The 16,941-nt window shown below is 51.5% G+C and overlaps 1 protein-coding gene across 4 annotated transcripts in view; it reads left to right on the forward strand.

The window, feature by feature from the left end:
- The window catches only part of SIK3 (SIK family kinase 3), a 70,966-nt gene that overhangs the window by 15,373 nt on the left and 38,652 nt on the right, over window positions 1-16,941 (forward strand). The gene's annotated exons all lie outside the window — the stretch shown is intronic.

The following is a 16,941-nucleotide window of genomic DNA, read 5'->3' on the forward strand; positions in this document are numbered from 1 at the left end:
CTGAGAGTGCCCAAATCCTCAAGCTACCGGTTGAGGAGGGAGGAGAAGCTCTGGCTCTCATGTTGAAACCGGGGCACTGTGTAGGAAGGAACGTAAGATTTGTATCATCAAAGGGCTGAAAGCAAGAGGGAACATGATTTTGTAGCCTAGTGATGAGGGAACTCCCCTGGGAGGGGATAGGGATCAGCTTCCATCTGTGCTCCAGGGACTGTTTATGTATTTTGTGTTGAGAATTGCTGGATGAAGCACATCTCGAGCAGCAGCCAGTTACTGAGGAGTAACTGGTGACTCTGCTGGGCTTCTGGCTGTGCCTCACCACCACCGGGGCCTCTGCACTCACCTTGCCTCTTTCAGACTATTTTTAGGACAGGGACAATGGTTATTTACAGCCGAGTTACCAGAACTTAGAGAAACAATAGACCTCATCCCACTGCAAGTGTTAACCAGCCACAGGAGTACTGCCAGTCTTCAAGGAAACTAAAGTGTGTTTGTTTGACCTCCTTCAGACACCTGAAGGTGTAAAGATAATGCAGTGTGTGAGACAGCTTGGACCAGGAGATGGTGGTTATCAGGAGTTACGAGGTGATGAAAACCAGTGTTGTTTAGATCTGGTGATTAAGAACCTTCCTTTCACTTCTGATTTACTACTTGAGTATCTAAATTGCTTAATGAGAGAGAGTAATATGGAAAACTAGCAAGGTAGGAAGCCTGATTTCCAGTAAAGTTTAAACCACAAGGAGTTTATCAGAACCTGGTAGGGGTAGTCCCGCTATGTATTAATAAAAAACCCAAAGGGGGGGTCTTCACTTCACAGCTCAGAAGACAGAATGTATTTTTTTCATTTTTTCAGGCTTTGGTTCATGAAAGGTGGCAAAAGGTAGCCAGGTGAGGTGTACAGAACTAACTGCTCACTTGCTACAGGGAGTAGAAGCTACAAGGGCGTTGTTGCACCAAACAAGCCCGGTCCTGTAGCATTTTGTTTAGATAAAAGATACAGAGAACCCTGGGCAGTAACCTGCAGTTATTTCCAAGTGCTTGTGAGTTAATGAGCCGGTCCCATGGGGCTGCCAGGTCAGGCAGCACGGCTGGGAAGGTGCCGGGGTAGGGAATGGTGTGACCCCGGTGCCAGGAGAGGGTCACACCATTCCCTGCCCCAGGCTTTGGGGTAAATAAGCTCTGATCTCTGCAGATTTTCTCTGCAGGATCAATATGAATTATAGAGTTCACCGTGAGCTGGCAGTGAGCACACAGCCCAGAAAGCCAAGGGTGCCCCAGAACACATCCAAGGGGGTGTGGGCAGCAGGACTGGGGAGGGGATTCTGCTCTCGTGAGGCCCCACCTGGAGTCCTGCGCACAGCTCTGGGGTCTCCAACACAAGCAGGAACTGCTGGGGCAAGTCCTGAGGAGCCCATGAAGTTGGTAGGAGTAGCTCCCCTATGGGGACAGGCTGAGAGTTGGGGCTGTTCAGCCTGGAGGAGAGAGGGTTGTGTGCACACCTCACAGCACCTTGCAGGATGTGCAGTGGTGGTGAGGTCCTGCACAGGTTGCTCAGAGAAGCTGTGGCTGCCCCATCCCTGGAAGTGTCCAAGGCCAGGCTGAAGGGGTCTTGGAGCAGCCTGGGCTAGTGGAAGGTGCCCCTGCCCATGGTGGGGGGTGGAACTGGATGGTATTTAAGATCTCCAATCCAAACCGTTCTGGGATTCTGTTCCATGCTCCTATCGTTGGGTATTATCTGGCAGCGCAGCTCTGGCTGCAGCACACTGCCTGTTGGCCAGGGAAGTTGTTTTGATTAGCTGCATCATCCTCGTGTGTGCAGGGATGAGTGTTTTCCTCGCAAGCACCAGTCACCCTGTGAGGAGACTATCAGCTCGTGTGGAAGAGGAAGGGTCTGAGCTTTATATAATCTGTTGGCTCAAAGACTTTTCAGAAACAAATCTCGCGACTGAGCTAGAGGCTAATGACAGCAATATGTCTGCTGGCAGCCAGCAGTGATTCAGAATAGCTTTGGATCTATCCATATGCTCTTTCCTTGCGTTAGTGCTCAGCAGAGCTGAGTGCAGTTGAGGAGGGGTTTGGGGAGGGTGTGTGGCATGGGAGAGATTCCAGCTTACCTCCTGTCGGGGTGAATCCACTGCCTGTCTCCCAGATTTCCAGCGGAACGGGCTGCGTGAGGGAGTCGTGCTTGTGTGCTGTTACCTCTTACATCACAACATGTCATGGCCTTGTAAATAAACCCCTATCCAGTGAAGAATGGGCTGTATTTAGAATTGTTGGGGTGCTTCATCTCTGTAAATTAATGTCCTTAAGCAGCCACTGCGAAAACTCTGATCTGTGACTGGATGCTCTTTTGGAGTGCAGCTTTAGGAGCCCAGGAAAGCCTGCGTGTAATGCAGAATTCCTGCTGGTTTCAACCAAGGCTTGCATTCTTCTCGTCTTTCTCCTTAGGTAAATAGCTACAGTGCTTCAGCAAACCCTGTCAGCTCTTTGAGAAAGGGAGTTTCTCATAATGCTTGTGGAAGGGCGAGTCCCACCATTCCATGAATGTTTTGGGGTGCTGTGAGAGTGGGGAAGAGCTCATGTCACCTACTGCGAGCTGCAGCGGTGAGGAGGTGGCCCTGCTGCACAAAGAATCCTTACTTTAGGGGTGGTTTAGGTCTTGCTTTCTGCTTTTTATGGCTCTTACCTGGCGGTTTTGTACTGCAGCTGGTAAGTTAGTGATGCTGCTCATCCTCCTTCCTGCACACCTCTGCAGGGATGTGCAGCCGAGGCAGGGATGAGTAATGCCTTTGGAGAAGTGTTAGCCTAACCTTTTATTCTGGATGCGTACATCGAGCACTCGAATCTCTACATTTCCCATTGCATTGGATGACTGTACATTCCTATCAAATGATTCATTGGATTAACAAAACTTTTCTATGAACCAAAATATCTCCTCGGACCCTCAGAGCTGAAGGGATCTTTAGCAGATGCGCTGCTGGATGCTCCATGTGTGCCTTCCCCAGCCCAGTGCTGTATACACACAGGCTGGAGCGTGAGGCTGTCCTTTCTCTCCCCCTACAAGTGCGCTTGGTTCCCTCACATTCCATTTCAGTGACGTGGGAAAGCTTTTTTTCTTTCTTTTTCCCCAGAGGGACTGAGCAGAGCTGTTTACCCTCGGCTCGACAGCTTCCCCTGGAGAGCAGCACCGATGAACAGGAGGGGGAAGGACAGGAGAGCACAGGCAGAGGCTTGGGGTGGGAGCAGGTTGATCCTCACCTGCTCGGGTGCTGTGCTGCTGCTCATTCTGTTTCCACAGCTGTTCTGCAGCTCTCTTTGGGCTTTCAGACTGGTTTGGCATTGAGCTGCAGGTCTGCGTTTGGGGCTCTGTGGCTGCCTGTGCCCGTTTGCGATGGAGTGCCATCCCTGCAGTGGCTCCTGGTTCCATCCCTCAACAGCCGCTCCTTGGAGAGCTGCAGGCTGCAAAGCTGCTGCCCAGAAACGAGGCGTGTTCTGTGTGAGCAGCACATGTTCTGTGTGAGCAGCACAGCTCAGCCTCACAGCTGCCACAATCACAGCCTGGGTGGCTGCGGTGTGACTGTGGAGATGAGTGGATCCCAGAAGGTTTGCAGGGAGATAATTCCAGGCTGTTCCTCAAGACTTGCCGATGTGGGGTTGCTTCTTTTCTTGGTTGTTGTGAAGCTGCCCTCGGTGTACACCTTATCTCAGAGATGCTTGCCTGTCCTGCTCGTGAGCAGCCGTGTCCTGCTCCTCCTGGAGCCCCGTGCTGCTCCCAGGCTGGTTTCCAGGGCTGTTTATGTCTGCTGCTGAGCTGCAGTCCTGGACGAGTTGTTCCTGAGCAGTAAGCTGGGAGGGATTTCAGCTGGGCAGTGCTGGAATGCTCTGTCTCATGTGGAGTTGTGGGCTGTGGACCATTGGGGTGTTTTGTGTGCAGTGACCTCGTGTCCTGCTCTTCTGGTGACATTCAGTACCTTGATGTCCCCCGGCTCCGGTCACCTCCGTGGCCATTGAACTGTTTGGCTACACCACCCCTGTGAGCTGGCCCTGCAGCTGTATTCACCTGTGATAGGGCATGAAACTATTATTTAAACACTTCTCTCCTCTTAATGTGACCTTTTTTTTAAATTTTAAGCATTTCCAAGTTGTTAATCCTGCTGGAATGATGGCCCTGTCTCTTGCAGCTCCCCGGGATCCGTGGGCTGTGTGATCTGAGGGTGCAGTTAATGACTTTATAGCAGCTTTTATAGTTTGACCTCGGAGCCTGCCAGTTGTGTCTGGGAATGAGCAGAGGAATGTGGTGCATAGAAGCTGTGGCTTGTAGGAAATATGTTTTTGTGGAGCCTTGCTGATGGCAGTGACTTGCTCCCTGGCAGCCTTGTGGGCTCTTTACAAGGTACACATATTGGACCATTATAGTTATCTCTGATATCACATTTATTGTCTGAGACTCTACCACATTCTGTGACCAGGGAAAAAAAATCGTGTTTTTCCTGAGGCAGCTGTTCCATTTATGGGATTCTTGGTACGTGCTAGAATAGAAACTCATTTTCATTTTGTACCTGCATCATAGAAAGTCAGGCTAACACGACAGAGCTCGTTGCTGCAGAGACGAAAGTTCTCCTGCACCACACAAACCTCTGGCTGTGCTGGCTCCACTCAACTCTCCCTTCTCCTCACCACTCCAGCTCAGCTGTAACTGCACGGGGCAGACACCCAGGACAGATGCCTTGTAGAGGGTGATTTTCCTGGAAGAGTGACAGCACATGCTGTGGTTTGGGGAGCAGCACCCCCTCACCCAGCTGGGCTGGAGCAGGAGCAAGACTCTGCATGTTCCACGCAGGCTGTGGAGAGCAGTCCTGGCCTGGGCGTTCCTCTTGCATGTTCTGAACAAAGTAAAAATCAATCCTTGGCCGTGCAGAATCTCCTCTCGCCCAGTGGCTGACATCTTCCTGCATCCTGGTGCTGGGGTTGAACTGAAATAAGCTGATCCGGTTGCTGGCACTGAGAGCAGCCATCAGTCAGTGTAGCCAGTGCTGCAGTTGGTAAATAAGCCTTTGTTTTCAGCTCCATTTGAAGAGAGGAAAAATACTAATCAGCCTGGTGAGACAGCGCCTTTAGTTTTAGTTTCTTGCTGCTATCATTCAAATTAATAGAAATCTCATTTATCTCCTCCTGGTGATATATGTCCCTGGAGAGCAAGGTCATGGCAAATGATGGAAATGAATGAATAGGGGAGATGGGAAATATGATCTGAAATTCCTGCAGGCTCGCTCATCTCGCACCCTCCGTGTGTCAGGGGAGCCTGGATTTACGTCACTGTGCCTTACATAAGGATCTATAATGTGATAGCTCCCGAGGTTGTGTGGGTCTTGGGAGGCTCCTGTGTAATTGGTTCAGTATGTGCTCAGCTCTCATGCACGGCTCCGCAGCCGCATGCAAGGCTCGCTGCTCGGGAACCTTTACCCAGCCCTAATATCTTTTCTTTTTTTCCTACAACATCACCATTTTCTTTGATGTTTCAGCTGTTGCAGGTGTCTTACATGGTTAAAAATGCTTAAGGGGGGAAGAATGCAATTGAGGTGTAAATCAGGTCCCCAAAGCAGAGCACTCAGTATTTCACAGAATCCCAGGATCACTGAGGCTGGAAAAGCCCTCCAGGACCATCCAGTCCCAGCTGTGCCCGATGCCCACCTTGTCCCCAGCCCAGAGCGCTCAGTGCCACGTCCAGTCCTTCCTCGGGCACCTCCAGGGATGGGGAACCCAAACCTCCCTGGGCAGTTCCAAGGCCTGAGCTCCCTTTCCATGGGGAAATTCCTCCTGGTGTCCAACCTGAGCCTCCCCTGGCCCAGCCTGAGGCCGTTCCCTCTCCTCCTGTCCCTGTTCCCTGGGAGCAGAGCCCGACCCCCTGGCTGTCCCCTCCTGTCAGGAGTTGTGCAGAGCCAGAAATTCCCCCTGAGCTCCTTTTCTCCAGGCTCAGCCCCTTTCCAGCTCCCTCAGCCCCTCCTGGAGCACCAGCCCCTTCCCCAGCTCCATTTCCTTCCTTGGACACAAAAGCAAAGAAATAATTTGGGTAGATGTTGATATCAAATGTGACTAAGCAAGGCAGTGTTTTTAGATTGCTGCACTTTTCCGTGCTTTCTCATACAGCTGCAATAAATCCCTTTCCCAGGACTGGTCAGTCACTTGTTAAATCAACTTCTCGCCTCTCCTACTCCAGGCACTCCAGATGTGCTCTGGACCTGCCCGGACCACTGTGCATGTCCCCAGAAAAGCAGAACTGCAAATGAAGACTGGATGCAGGAGGGCTGTGCTTAGTCTGTGCAGGTCTTGGGGCACACTCCGTGTTTTGGCTGCGGGGCCGGGTGCGAGCGGGCGCTGCCGGACCTGACATTTGTGTCGTGGTCTTGTGATAGTCCAGGTTTAGAAGGCGGGCAGCCTGTTTCACTGGGCACGTCACCCGATAGCCGTACAGTATGAGCTGCTGGCTGCAGTCCCCTCTGACTGTACAGCCCAGGCCTGAGGGCTTTAAAGCGCTCAACCTCTGGGGCCACGTAAAAAAAATGTGTGTGAAAAACCTGCCCTGCACGGGCTCTGTGTTCTCAGGGCTCGCTCCCTCAAGATGGGACTCTGGTCATCCTTAGGATAAGAAAGAGTCACTTCAAGTTGCATCTGGACTTTGAATTTTATTGTGGTTTTGTGTGGATGTGCAGAAAAACAAAACACTGCTTTCTAAGTGACACTGAGGTGCTGGAGCACGTCCAGAGGAAGGTGGTGGAGCTGGGGAAGGGTCTGGAGCCCCAGGAGCTGGGAAAGGGGCTCAGCCTGGAGGAAAGGAGGCTCAGGAAGGACTCTGTGGCTCTGCACAGCTCCCTGAGGACAGTGCAGCCGGGTGGGGACCAGGCTCTGCTCCCGGGAACGGGGACAGGATGAGAGGGAACAGCCTCAAGTTGTGCCAAGGGAAGTGTAGATATTAAGGAAGATTTCTTCACCGAAAGCACTGTCCAGCCCTGGAAGAGCTGTCCAGGGCAGTGGTGGAGTCCCCATCTCTGGAGGTGTTTTAAAGCCATGCAGGTGCTGCAGTTGGGGACATGGGTTGGTGGTGGCCTTGGCAGTGTCACTGGACTGATCTTAGAGGGCTTTTCCATCCTAAACAATTCCATGATTCCAAGGCAGCAGGACAGTCTGAGACCTTTATTTGCTGAGGCAGGGGTGATGGTGGTCTGTTCCATCCACAGCACCTTTCTGGGCTGCCATTTTCAGTTAAGGGTTCTTAAAACAGAGTCCTGTAAGGGGAGTGAAGCCCTGCCTTGGCAGCTCTTCTGTCTGATCTTTGGTGAGTGCAGATGCGCATCTTGGAACAATTTACTCCTGGTTGTGTTTAGGGCTACCAGAGTGACTGTTTATTCCCACATATGGAGGATGGTTTCAGAAGGTAATTTAAACAAATGGAGCGCCACTTCCAATTTTTCAGGCTTCCAGTTTAGGAGCCAAAATTGTTCTCCTGGCTCCAGCTTGCCCACCCTGGCTGTATCAGTTCCCACATGGCCTGCCAAGTTTGCAGAGAACTATCTATGGTCTCCCTTCCCTTCTGAGGAGGCAAAAAAAATCCCTTGGCTGAGCATGGTTTGGGCTTTGCTGGGACACGGAGCAGGGCAGGGGTGGTCAGGGAAAGCCCTGCCTGGGACTGACCCGTGCTGCTGCTGAAGTGTCAGGGGTTTTGTGAGCCCCAGCCGTGCCTTTGCCTGTGTGAGGGGGTTAGCGGCGGCCGTGACGTGCTGGGAAGCTCCGCGCTCCTGGCTCCCGCTGATGCTGCCAAGCACCGTTAGTTCCTGCTGCTGCACTTTGGGAAGGGTAGTCTGGGATCAGAAAGCGCCGTGGGCTGTGTGCACAAGGAAAACACACCTCTGTTTTGTGGCTGTTGGCACTGGAGAGTTCCCTTAATACGTAGTTCTTTGGCTGTTCCGTGGCTCTCGCTGAACTGTTAGGTCCAGGCTAAGTGAAATGATTTAGTAGCACATCAGCTTGTGCTTGTGAAAGTAAATATTTTTGTTCTAGTGAAAGCAAATGGAAACGTGTGGTCAGTGTCCTGGTGCAGCAAGTCCTGACCTGCTGCTTGGAAGAAGTAGGAAATAGCGTGATGAGGGAACAGCGATGTGTTTTGAGCTGGGTGTGTGTGTGTGGAGGGGAGCAGTGCTGGTCAGAGGCACTGGAGCACTCCCAGAGATGCACAGCAGCTCCCCAGGCATTTGCAGCGGCCAGGGGCCCATCTCCTCTGTGCTGCTGTTACTCAGGGGTCCCGTGAGCTGTGAATACTCACTGCCTGACCTGGGCTTTGTGCGTTTGGGGCGGCTCAAATACCCAAAATTCAGACACGCCAGGCTGTGTGCTGCGGACTTGGTTTAAGACCCCCAAACGGATCTGTAGGTTGGCTGTATTTGTTTGGTTTTTGTTTTCTTGCAGTTTCTGCACATATAAAAGAGGCTTTGTCCTCTGTGGGCCCTGAATTTCCCATGTACAAGGAGAGGCATTGAGAGAATTCCAGGCTGCGGCTTTGCTTCCACGTGCCCCTGCTGCATTTACCTGTATTTAGTGCGTGTCTCTGACTCAGTGTTTACTCTTCAGTATTTAAACATTCCCTAGAAATTAAATCTTTTAAGAACATTATTCTTCACACCAAGTGCTTGTAGAAGCCCAGTTGTGCAATGCCTACGCTCATGTATTGGCTGCTGTCTCACTCCCTCAGAACAGGATTTATGGTGGCAAAGCAAAGCAGCAGCCACGATTAGAATTTGGGTACTACAGCGCTGAAGTGCTTTCAAAATAGCAGTGTCTGTGCTCCAAAAATACTCCATTGTCCCCTGCTTTGAGGAGAGCTGGTGGCAGCCATGGTTACTTGTCACACGTGAGGGCTGTGTTGGTGCTGAGGGCAGGATCTCCCTCCCAAGTCTCCGGGCACCTGAGCCCCTGGTGCTGCCTTTGGCACCAGGAGCAAGTTTGATTTGCAGAGGTGGAGCAGCAGGGATCAGAGTGACACCCATAGCTGTTTGATCGTTGGCCCTTTGCCACGTTCTGTCACCAAGCTGGGGCTAATGGCCGTGTGTGACATTTGGGAGCCTCGCTGGGGTGATTAGTGGGACGCTCCAGTCGCCCCGTCCAGACCTGAATTCGCTCCTCGGAGTGCAGCTTGCACAGAAGGTGAATGGTGAGCCCGAGGTGCGTCCTGTGCCGTGGAGGAACGCCCAGCCTCAGTCGCAGGTGGCTGCCCTGCGTGTGAGCCAGGCTCCTGGCGTGCCTTTGGCAGCCCTGGCACGGGCAGTGTCTGGGTGCCCTTTTGCTCGCACCCGTGCTTGTGCCACGCAGCCCCGAGAGCCCGGGGCTGGATCATGGTTTGGCTTTGAAGAAGGTTTTCAGCTCCCGAGCGCGTAATCTGCGGATTTAAGTCATTTCTGCTGATAAGGGAAATCAGATACCCTTGTTGGAAGTGGCTTGTAGGCTTCTCTAGTGTTGTAATTCAGTTCTGTGCCCAAGCGAAAGGTGATTCTTTAACGAGTCGGTCCGTACAGTTATTGCTGTGAGAGATTCTTCTGTCAGGCTTGCTTTGTTATGAAACAAATTCAAATTTCAAGCAAATCTTTGTGGTTTTGGGGGGAGCAGAAACTTCCTGAAGTTCCAAGAGGCAGCTGCTGTGTTCTGACATTACTGGGAGGTCTTAATGGAAATGACTGCAAGGGTGTTTTGTCCTCAGCAAGCTGGAACGAGATTCCCTGATTCCCCCTTGCTAAAAGCGAGGGAATTTCTGCCTTCGCTCAGGTAATACTGCTGCAGAACATCCATTTATTTGAAGCCAGACTTTATGATCAGGCCAACCTTTCATCTTTCTTTGTGCCGTTATAAACTCTGCTCAGGGCCGGCAGAAGGCTGGGGGCAGCCAGTGCTTGTCCCACCTAACTGGGGGTAAATCCATGTACAAAAGCTGGCACAATTTGGTTTGCTTCTCCTGGGCAAGATGAGGGTGAGGAAGGGACTCTCCATCGCTTGGATGTGGTTTATCTTGGTTGTTGAGGGTTAATGTGTTGAAGCCTGCATTCCTCACAGCTTCACTTTTGGCTTCTCTTTCTAAAAATTTCCACTCCATTTCATAACAGTTCTGGAGTGAGGGGTGATGATACTCGGGAACCTTTGAGTCTGAAAATGTTCTGTGTAATCGGGGGCTGGAGGCAGCCACAGTTGTTTTCAGGCCCAGGGGAACCGGTCTTCCTGACAATAACATTAACCCTCCCTAAATCAGTTAATTGAAGGATTTTTAATTAAATTAAGGGGTGGGGATGGTAAATAGAAGCAGTGGTTTTGAGAAGAAAATTGCTTTCTGCTGTAGTCTTGTGACTGATGAAAATTCTGATGTCTGAAGCTAAAAAAAATAGCGTCTCACTAGTTTGATCATTTCTATTGCTTCTGGAGCCAAACACAGACTCCAGTGACTGGGTTTTGTGGCACGTAACAAACATCATCATTGATGGAGGAGTGTCTGAGAAGCAAACTACAGCCTTCCAAAGCTTTATGTGCACACAAAGGCCGGATTCAGAATTTTGAGTGTAACAACTTCACTGACTTTGTGCTGAAAATACTTGGGGTGTATCCTGCTAGTTCTGCCTCCCAAGCTGATAACCCGAGCCAGAGTATCTTTGCCAGGCTGCACTGCAGCATGAGAAACTTTCCTGAGACTCCGTGCCTTCATCAGTGTCTCTAAAAGACATCTTGTGACAGGGCCACTGCTTGTTTGTTCCCATAGAAACTGCCATCTGATCGTGGCAAATGCACAAAGGCTCCTGCTGCAAACGCAGCGTCTAAAAATTCCTCAGTGTATCATCTAGATCTGGCATCCTGCTTTATTCCTCACTTCCCTGGCAAAATCTCGGCCCCTTCCCGCTCAGTGTGCTCCAGGTCCCGGAGCGTTAGTGCAGTTGGCACCTTGAAAATAATCCTAGAGCTGAAGGTGATGGTGTCACCTCCTAATTGTGATCTCAGGTGCTGGCAAGGGAGCAGTGTTTGCAGTCTCTGCCAGCAGCAGGATGATGCACGTGGAAATCATAAATACTGAAAAAAGGGCATTTGATGCATTTGAAAGCTTAGATATTGGCAAAAAAAAAAAACCTTTTCTGCAAGTGTGTGGCTTTTGCTTTTGATTTGTTTTGAATATCCAGCTAATTTGACTTTGGTATAGAAAAGTCCCAACGCTTACAGGGTTAGGAAAATATCTGTGTAAGTCTGTTTCAGAGCCCAGAATCCCATATTCCCAAATGGACCTGATGGCATATGAAGGGGAACAGCGATTCCTTCCATGTTATCTGTCACTTTAGATTTTGAGTGGCGATCCCAGTGTGACATTTAGCGCTCCTGCAGCTCCTCACTGAAGCAGGAGCTGTTACCCCGGTGAATGCAGCTGCACACAATGTACGTGCACACTGCAGCTCCCGTGCATGCCGGCGTCGCTGCAGAGCCCGGCCTCCTCCCTGGAATGTGGGCAGGATCCGGAGCAGGAGCCCAGCACGGAGCCGCCACCGCGCACGGGCTGCGGCGAGGAGCAGGGAACGGGCTGCTGGGGCTGAGTGAAAGCGATTGTTATATGGGATGACAGATTCCTCTGGAGCTTGTTGCTGTTTGCAGAAGGGAAGCCAAGACATTGGTGCTTAATATCTTCCAGAAGTCCTTGGCTTTAACCCTTACAGAGCCTCAGGAAATCAACTGGAAGCCGGTGCAAAGGCTCCCTGTGGCTCTGGCAGCTTCTCCCAGGCAACCAGCAAGAGGATGAGAGGACCTGACAGCCCCGAGCTGTGCCAGGGGAGGGTCGGGTTGGACAGCCTGAGGAATTTCTTCACAGCAGGGGTTGTTCAGTATTGGGAGGGGCTGCCCAGGGAGGTTTGGAGTCCCCATCCCTGGACCTGTCCAAGGAATGACCGGATGTGGCGCTCGGTGATCTGTGCTGGATGACAAGGTGGGGATTGGGCACGGGTTGGACTCGACGATCCCGGAGGTTGTTTCCAGCCCAAATGACTCTGTGCCTGTGCTGCTCATGGTGGTGCAGTGCCAGGTGCTTTCCCAGGATGCAGTTTACGGCAGGATTTCTGTGGAGCACGGCAGGCTGGGGAGCCCAGCCAAGGGCGCTCCTGCTGCGTGTGTTGGTTTTGTCATTAAAAAATAGTCATTTTCTCTCATCAAAAAATAGCTGCTCTTAACTTGTGCTGCACCGGTGCTGGGTGCTCTGTGCCTGTTAGACACAAGTGAGGTGAGGCGTTCCCTCTCAGGAGATCTCTTGGTCCAGGCAGCGTTCTTTGCAGGGTAAGCATTGCTTAAAAAGATCCAAACCCTAACGTACAGTGTGTTCTCAACACATCACTTCATGCACACCAGCTTCTAGATTTCCTCATTTCCAACCTTTGTTACTTTATAATCCAATAATTCAAACCTGCCTCCGACTGCACGCTCTGTACCTGAAATGCACTATTTTTCCCTGTCACTTGCATTTTTAGGTCACGACTGAATTAGAGCAAAATGACAATCCGGGGAACTTTGTATAACACTTTCAAAACCTGCTTGCTGTAATATCCTGGCAGCTTTTTAAAGACTTGTCTCAATGTTTGAGCCAGGCCTTTCCCATGAAAGCTGGCAGGTTGTGCCATCTCTCGTGGCCCCTCTGCTCTCAGGGATGGTCTCAGCTGGAGCTGTGTTCCACAGCAGCATTCCTGATGCATCTCCTGCTGTCACAGATTTCTTCCTGCATGCAAATACATTTCCAAAACTCTGCTGCTAAGCAACTCTCTCCAAGGCTGGAGAGCAAGGCATGAGGAGCAGCTGAGGGAGCTGGGGGTGCTCAGCCTGGAGAAAAGGAGGCTCAGGGGGATCCTCTCATTCTCTACAAATTCCTGACAGGTACTGGAAGGGGCTGCCCAGGGAGGAGGTGGGATCCCTGGAGGTGCCCAGGGGAGGACTGGACATGGCACTCAGTGCTCTGGGCTGGTGACAAGATGGGGATCGAGCACAGGCTGGATTCAATGATCTCAGAGGGCTTTTCCAACCTCAGTGATCCTGGGATTCTTTAAATGATTCAGTGGCAATCTCAGGAGAGCTTTGGAGGCAGAATCCTGCGTGGAGGTCATTTGCCGTGTTCAACTGACATCTCCTGAAATAATGCTGACAAACGGGTACTCAAGGTGCTGGTAAACTGAACTGTATTTGTCTTCATGGGGTGTTTAGGCTGCAGTGCCTGAATTGAGGGGAGAGCAATTAAACAAGTGGTTTGAACGGGTGACCTGGACTGGAAGGGGACCAAGGTGGGCAAGTGTCCTCCCAGAATTTGATTCAGCTCTTGGCTTTGCTTAACTGCAGGTGGCTGGGAGGCCGAGCTGTAGCTCAAGCAGGAGTCAGTCAGGCCTGAGCAGGACTGCAGCGTTCCCATCTGCTGTCACAGGGGCTGGATCTGAGCCTCCTTGGCCAAACAGTCGAGCTTACGTGACCGGGCTCTGCTTTTTCACATCGCATTTGTTAGTTAACCAGTTTGCATCGATTTAAATGCACCTCCATGAGCTTCTGCACTAGTCGAAGTGCATTTAAAAACCGGTTTTAATTATCAAGCGCAGTCTTTGTGTAGTAAGTGCCAAGAGTGCTTTTAATTTGCATGGAAGCCATGGAGGTAGTGCTGCAGACTGTCAGCAGATCATGGGGCTGCAGCACAGCCGTGTTCAGGGCTCAGCCTTCGTTCCTTCCACTCAGTGTTGTCCTGCTACATCCCACTAGAATTCCTGCTAATGCTACAAACGGGAGCTTTTACAACCTGCCTTTTACCTCAGCCTCTCTTCCTTTGGCTTAAGCTGGCTTTTAATACTCGTTCTTAGACATTCTGCCTTTCTAGTCCAGGTATGGAGGAGTTTGATGAGCTGACCTCCCAGGCATGCAGCTCCTAGTGCCTGCTCCCTGTGCATGGCACGGGGACGTGTTTCAGGGTAGCAGCACTCACTGTAGGCTGTCATTTGTCCATCCTCACCAGGATAAATAATTTTCCACACCACCTCTAATTCACGTTCTGACTCCCGTGAAGTTCTCAGCCTTGCATCTGGGAAGCATTACAGGAATTTTACAAGGCTTCTGAACTAAAAACAAATTGCTGGCATAAATGTCAGCTGAAGCCGTTGAGGCTGGAGGGGTTTTCTCCTGTAACAGAGTGAGAAATGAGAAGACAGAGAGGTCAGTGGGAATGCAGACACGGTGTGAAGGCTGTGGAATTCGGCAGACAGGAATGGTGTGGCTATCCCATGCTGTGTTTGAGGTGGTTAGGTGTGGCTACCTGCACTCTGCTGTGCTGAGACTTGCTCTGCCTTCGGCTCAATCCCATGGAGTCTCTTGCTGTAGCCCAGGAGAAAAAGGCAGCAGTGGCAGGGACCAGGAGATTTCAGTGTCTGACCAGAACTTCTAAAAGCTCTGGAAATCTTGTCATTAAGAAGGATAAGGGCTAGAAGTAGATGTGGTGTAGCTTAAGGGATTCCTGTGCTTAAGCTGAGGATGGCTGACCTCCTTGGTCGCTGCTTGGTCCTTGGTGTCCCGGTCAGCCTGAGGCCCAGGGAATTTGCTGAGCAGCCGCCAGGTTTTGTGGGGATACGTGGTAATTCCATACATCCTGGATAGGCTCTTCCCAGCCCTGTGTGGAGTGCTGTGGCCCGTCCTTGTGCTCGGCCTCTTCCCGGGTCTGTTTGCAGCCCGAGGTGATGATTCACGGAGCTCGCCCTCGCAGCACCTCCCGTATGCAGCGGGAGGTTCTTCGTGCACCAGAATGGTTTGTTTATCTAATTGGCATCTCCAGCTCCCTTTCCCGTGCCTTTCTCTGCAGTCCCAAAGCCCTTGATGCTGTTCAGCGTGCTCTGATGTAGTGTCTGTCAGCCAGGGCAGGCAACTCCAAGAGTCTGTTGTTTCCCGCTGTTGCCCCAGGTGATGAAATAATGAGAAGCTCTCCAGGAGGGTTTAGGACCTGGCATCCAGGTGAGTGTGACAAGCAGAGCTCTAGCAATGTGACCAGGCTTTCTCGTGGCTCGCAGGACATTATTTCTCCCTCGCTGTGGCTGAACGTGGCAGAATTTCCCTGTTATCCCTTGCAGCCTCCAGAATGAGAAAGAGTTTGCATTTGGGATTAAGTCACCATTGATCTGGCACCGAGGCTGCTGCTGTTAAACAGCAAGTGTGAGGTGAGGGGCACTCGCCTCTTGGACTTTTTTGATGGCTTCTGTTGCAAAAGAGAAGCTGCAGGTGCTGGCATAGGGCTAACCCAGGGCTGGAAAAGGAGGAATGTAGCATGGATAAAGGTTGGGATCCTTGGGGGTGCTGTAGATGACTTTCCTGTCCTGTGACATTTGTAAGCTGCTGTACATGCGCTGAAATGATGAGATTTCCTTACCTGGGTGTAGCTGGCTCTCTGAGCTGTGGATGTGAATGTGGGGTTTGTGTTTTGGGCACGGAAATCCCAGCTGTGTTCCCTCTGGGATGAGGAAAGGTCACGGCAGAGCACGGCGCTCGCACAAGCCGGGCATTAACATCGCAGCCGGCCAAGAGGATTTGGATGTATTGACTTTTCTCGTAACACCGTCGGTATTTTCTTCACCTTGTGCAAGACACAAGTCCCTGCATTGATTGTGCAGAGGGATGTGGACAAGGTGAGAACTTCCTTCCTGAGCAAATGCAGCTCCTCTGTGCACATCTTCGTCCACAGTTTCCTGCTTTCAGCTGCTGCCAATATTTGCATTTGTGCCACCTCCAAAAGCTACGGATGTTGCTGCAGACTGGCCTAGTTTTATTTGCCGTATCACTTTGACTTAGGTAGGTTCTGCTGGTTTGTTAATTCCACGGAGGAGATGCCCCTGTGTTACCCATGAGCTTGCCAAGAGAAGCCTGGGAATCGGCAGTGTCAGTGCTTCCTTTTTGTCGAGCGCTTTCTTATGACTAAAGACTGCACAAGTTGCCTATTTGCATGGGGAGGGCTCACTTTTGGTGACCCCAAGCACACCAGCAGGCTTGTGCTGACAGCTTGCCTGAGAAACATGTGCCTCTGCCATCGGAGCGTCCATAGGGAAGCACGGCGTTGCTGTGCAGTGGCATCCACCCAGCTGAGCTCCCGAAAGGGGCACGACCCGCACTAGCCTGGAGTTCACGTTGTGTTTTCATCACAGCCGTGTGTCCATATGCCAGCTGAGTGCCTCTGTGTGTGGCTCATACACATATCTCCAGCGTGTGCTTCCTCGTCCCTCTGGTTTTCCCCCTTCTCCGCTGTAATTCTGGTCTCTGCTGCTGGAGTTCTCCTGTGCAGCTCTGGTATCTGCTTACAGGAGTGATTTTTACCCCTCCAGCAGCTGCTTAATCCAAACAGGCCGTGTTCCCGAGCTTCCCGAGTGTTTGTGGCAGGCAGGAGCAGCTGGGAAGAGTTGTTCCCTGTCAGCTCCTCTGACAGCTCACGTTGTCAGCCCAGTAAGGCTGCAGTGGACAGAGGGGAGGGGATTCCTTGGCTAACTGCAGATGTAGGAGGAATTCGTGTGGATGAGCCTTCTCCGGGTTCGTTCATTTACTCAGAGACCCTCTCTGGTGACAGCTCTCTGTGGCTGCAGTGTGCCACGTGCCCTCGGGGTGACACGGGAGCCGAGCTGCAGGGACACCTCCGTCCGTGGCAGAGGACACCCTGGGAATGTTTACTGAGCCTTTTCCAGGAGGAATCTGGAGCAGGAGGACTCCCCGGGACAGTTCTAGGAAATGTCTTGCTCCCAAATAAACATGTTGATTTTCTGAATGCAGCCGGTTTGCCGGTGCCATCTGTTGGCTCCCATTCCGTGGAGGAGATCCGTGCTGATTTACAGGAATGCCACTGCCATAATTACACTTTTACAGTGATCACCGATCAGACTGAGCACGTGG

Source organism: Hirundo rustica, chromosome 23 (genome assembly GCF_015227805.2).
Source record: "Hirundo rustica isolate bHirRus1 chromosome 23, bHirRus1.pri.v3, whole genome shotgun sequence".
Classification (NCBI taxonomy): Eukaryota; Metazoa; Chordata; class Aves; order Passeriformes; family Hirundinidae; genus Hirundo; species Hirundo rustica.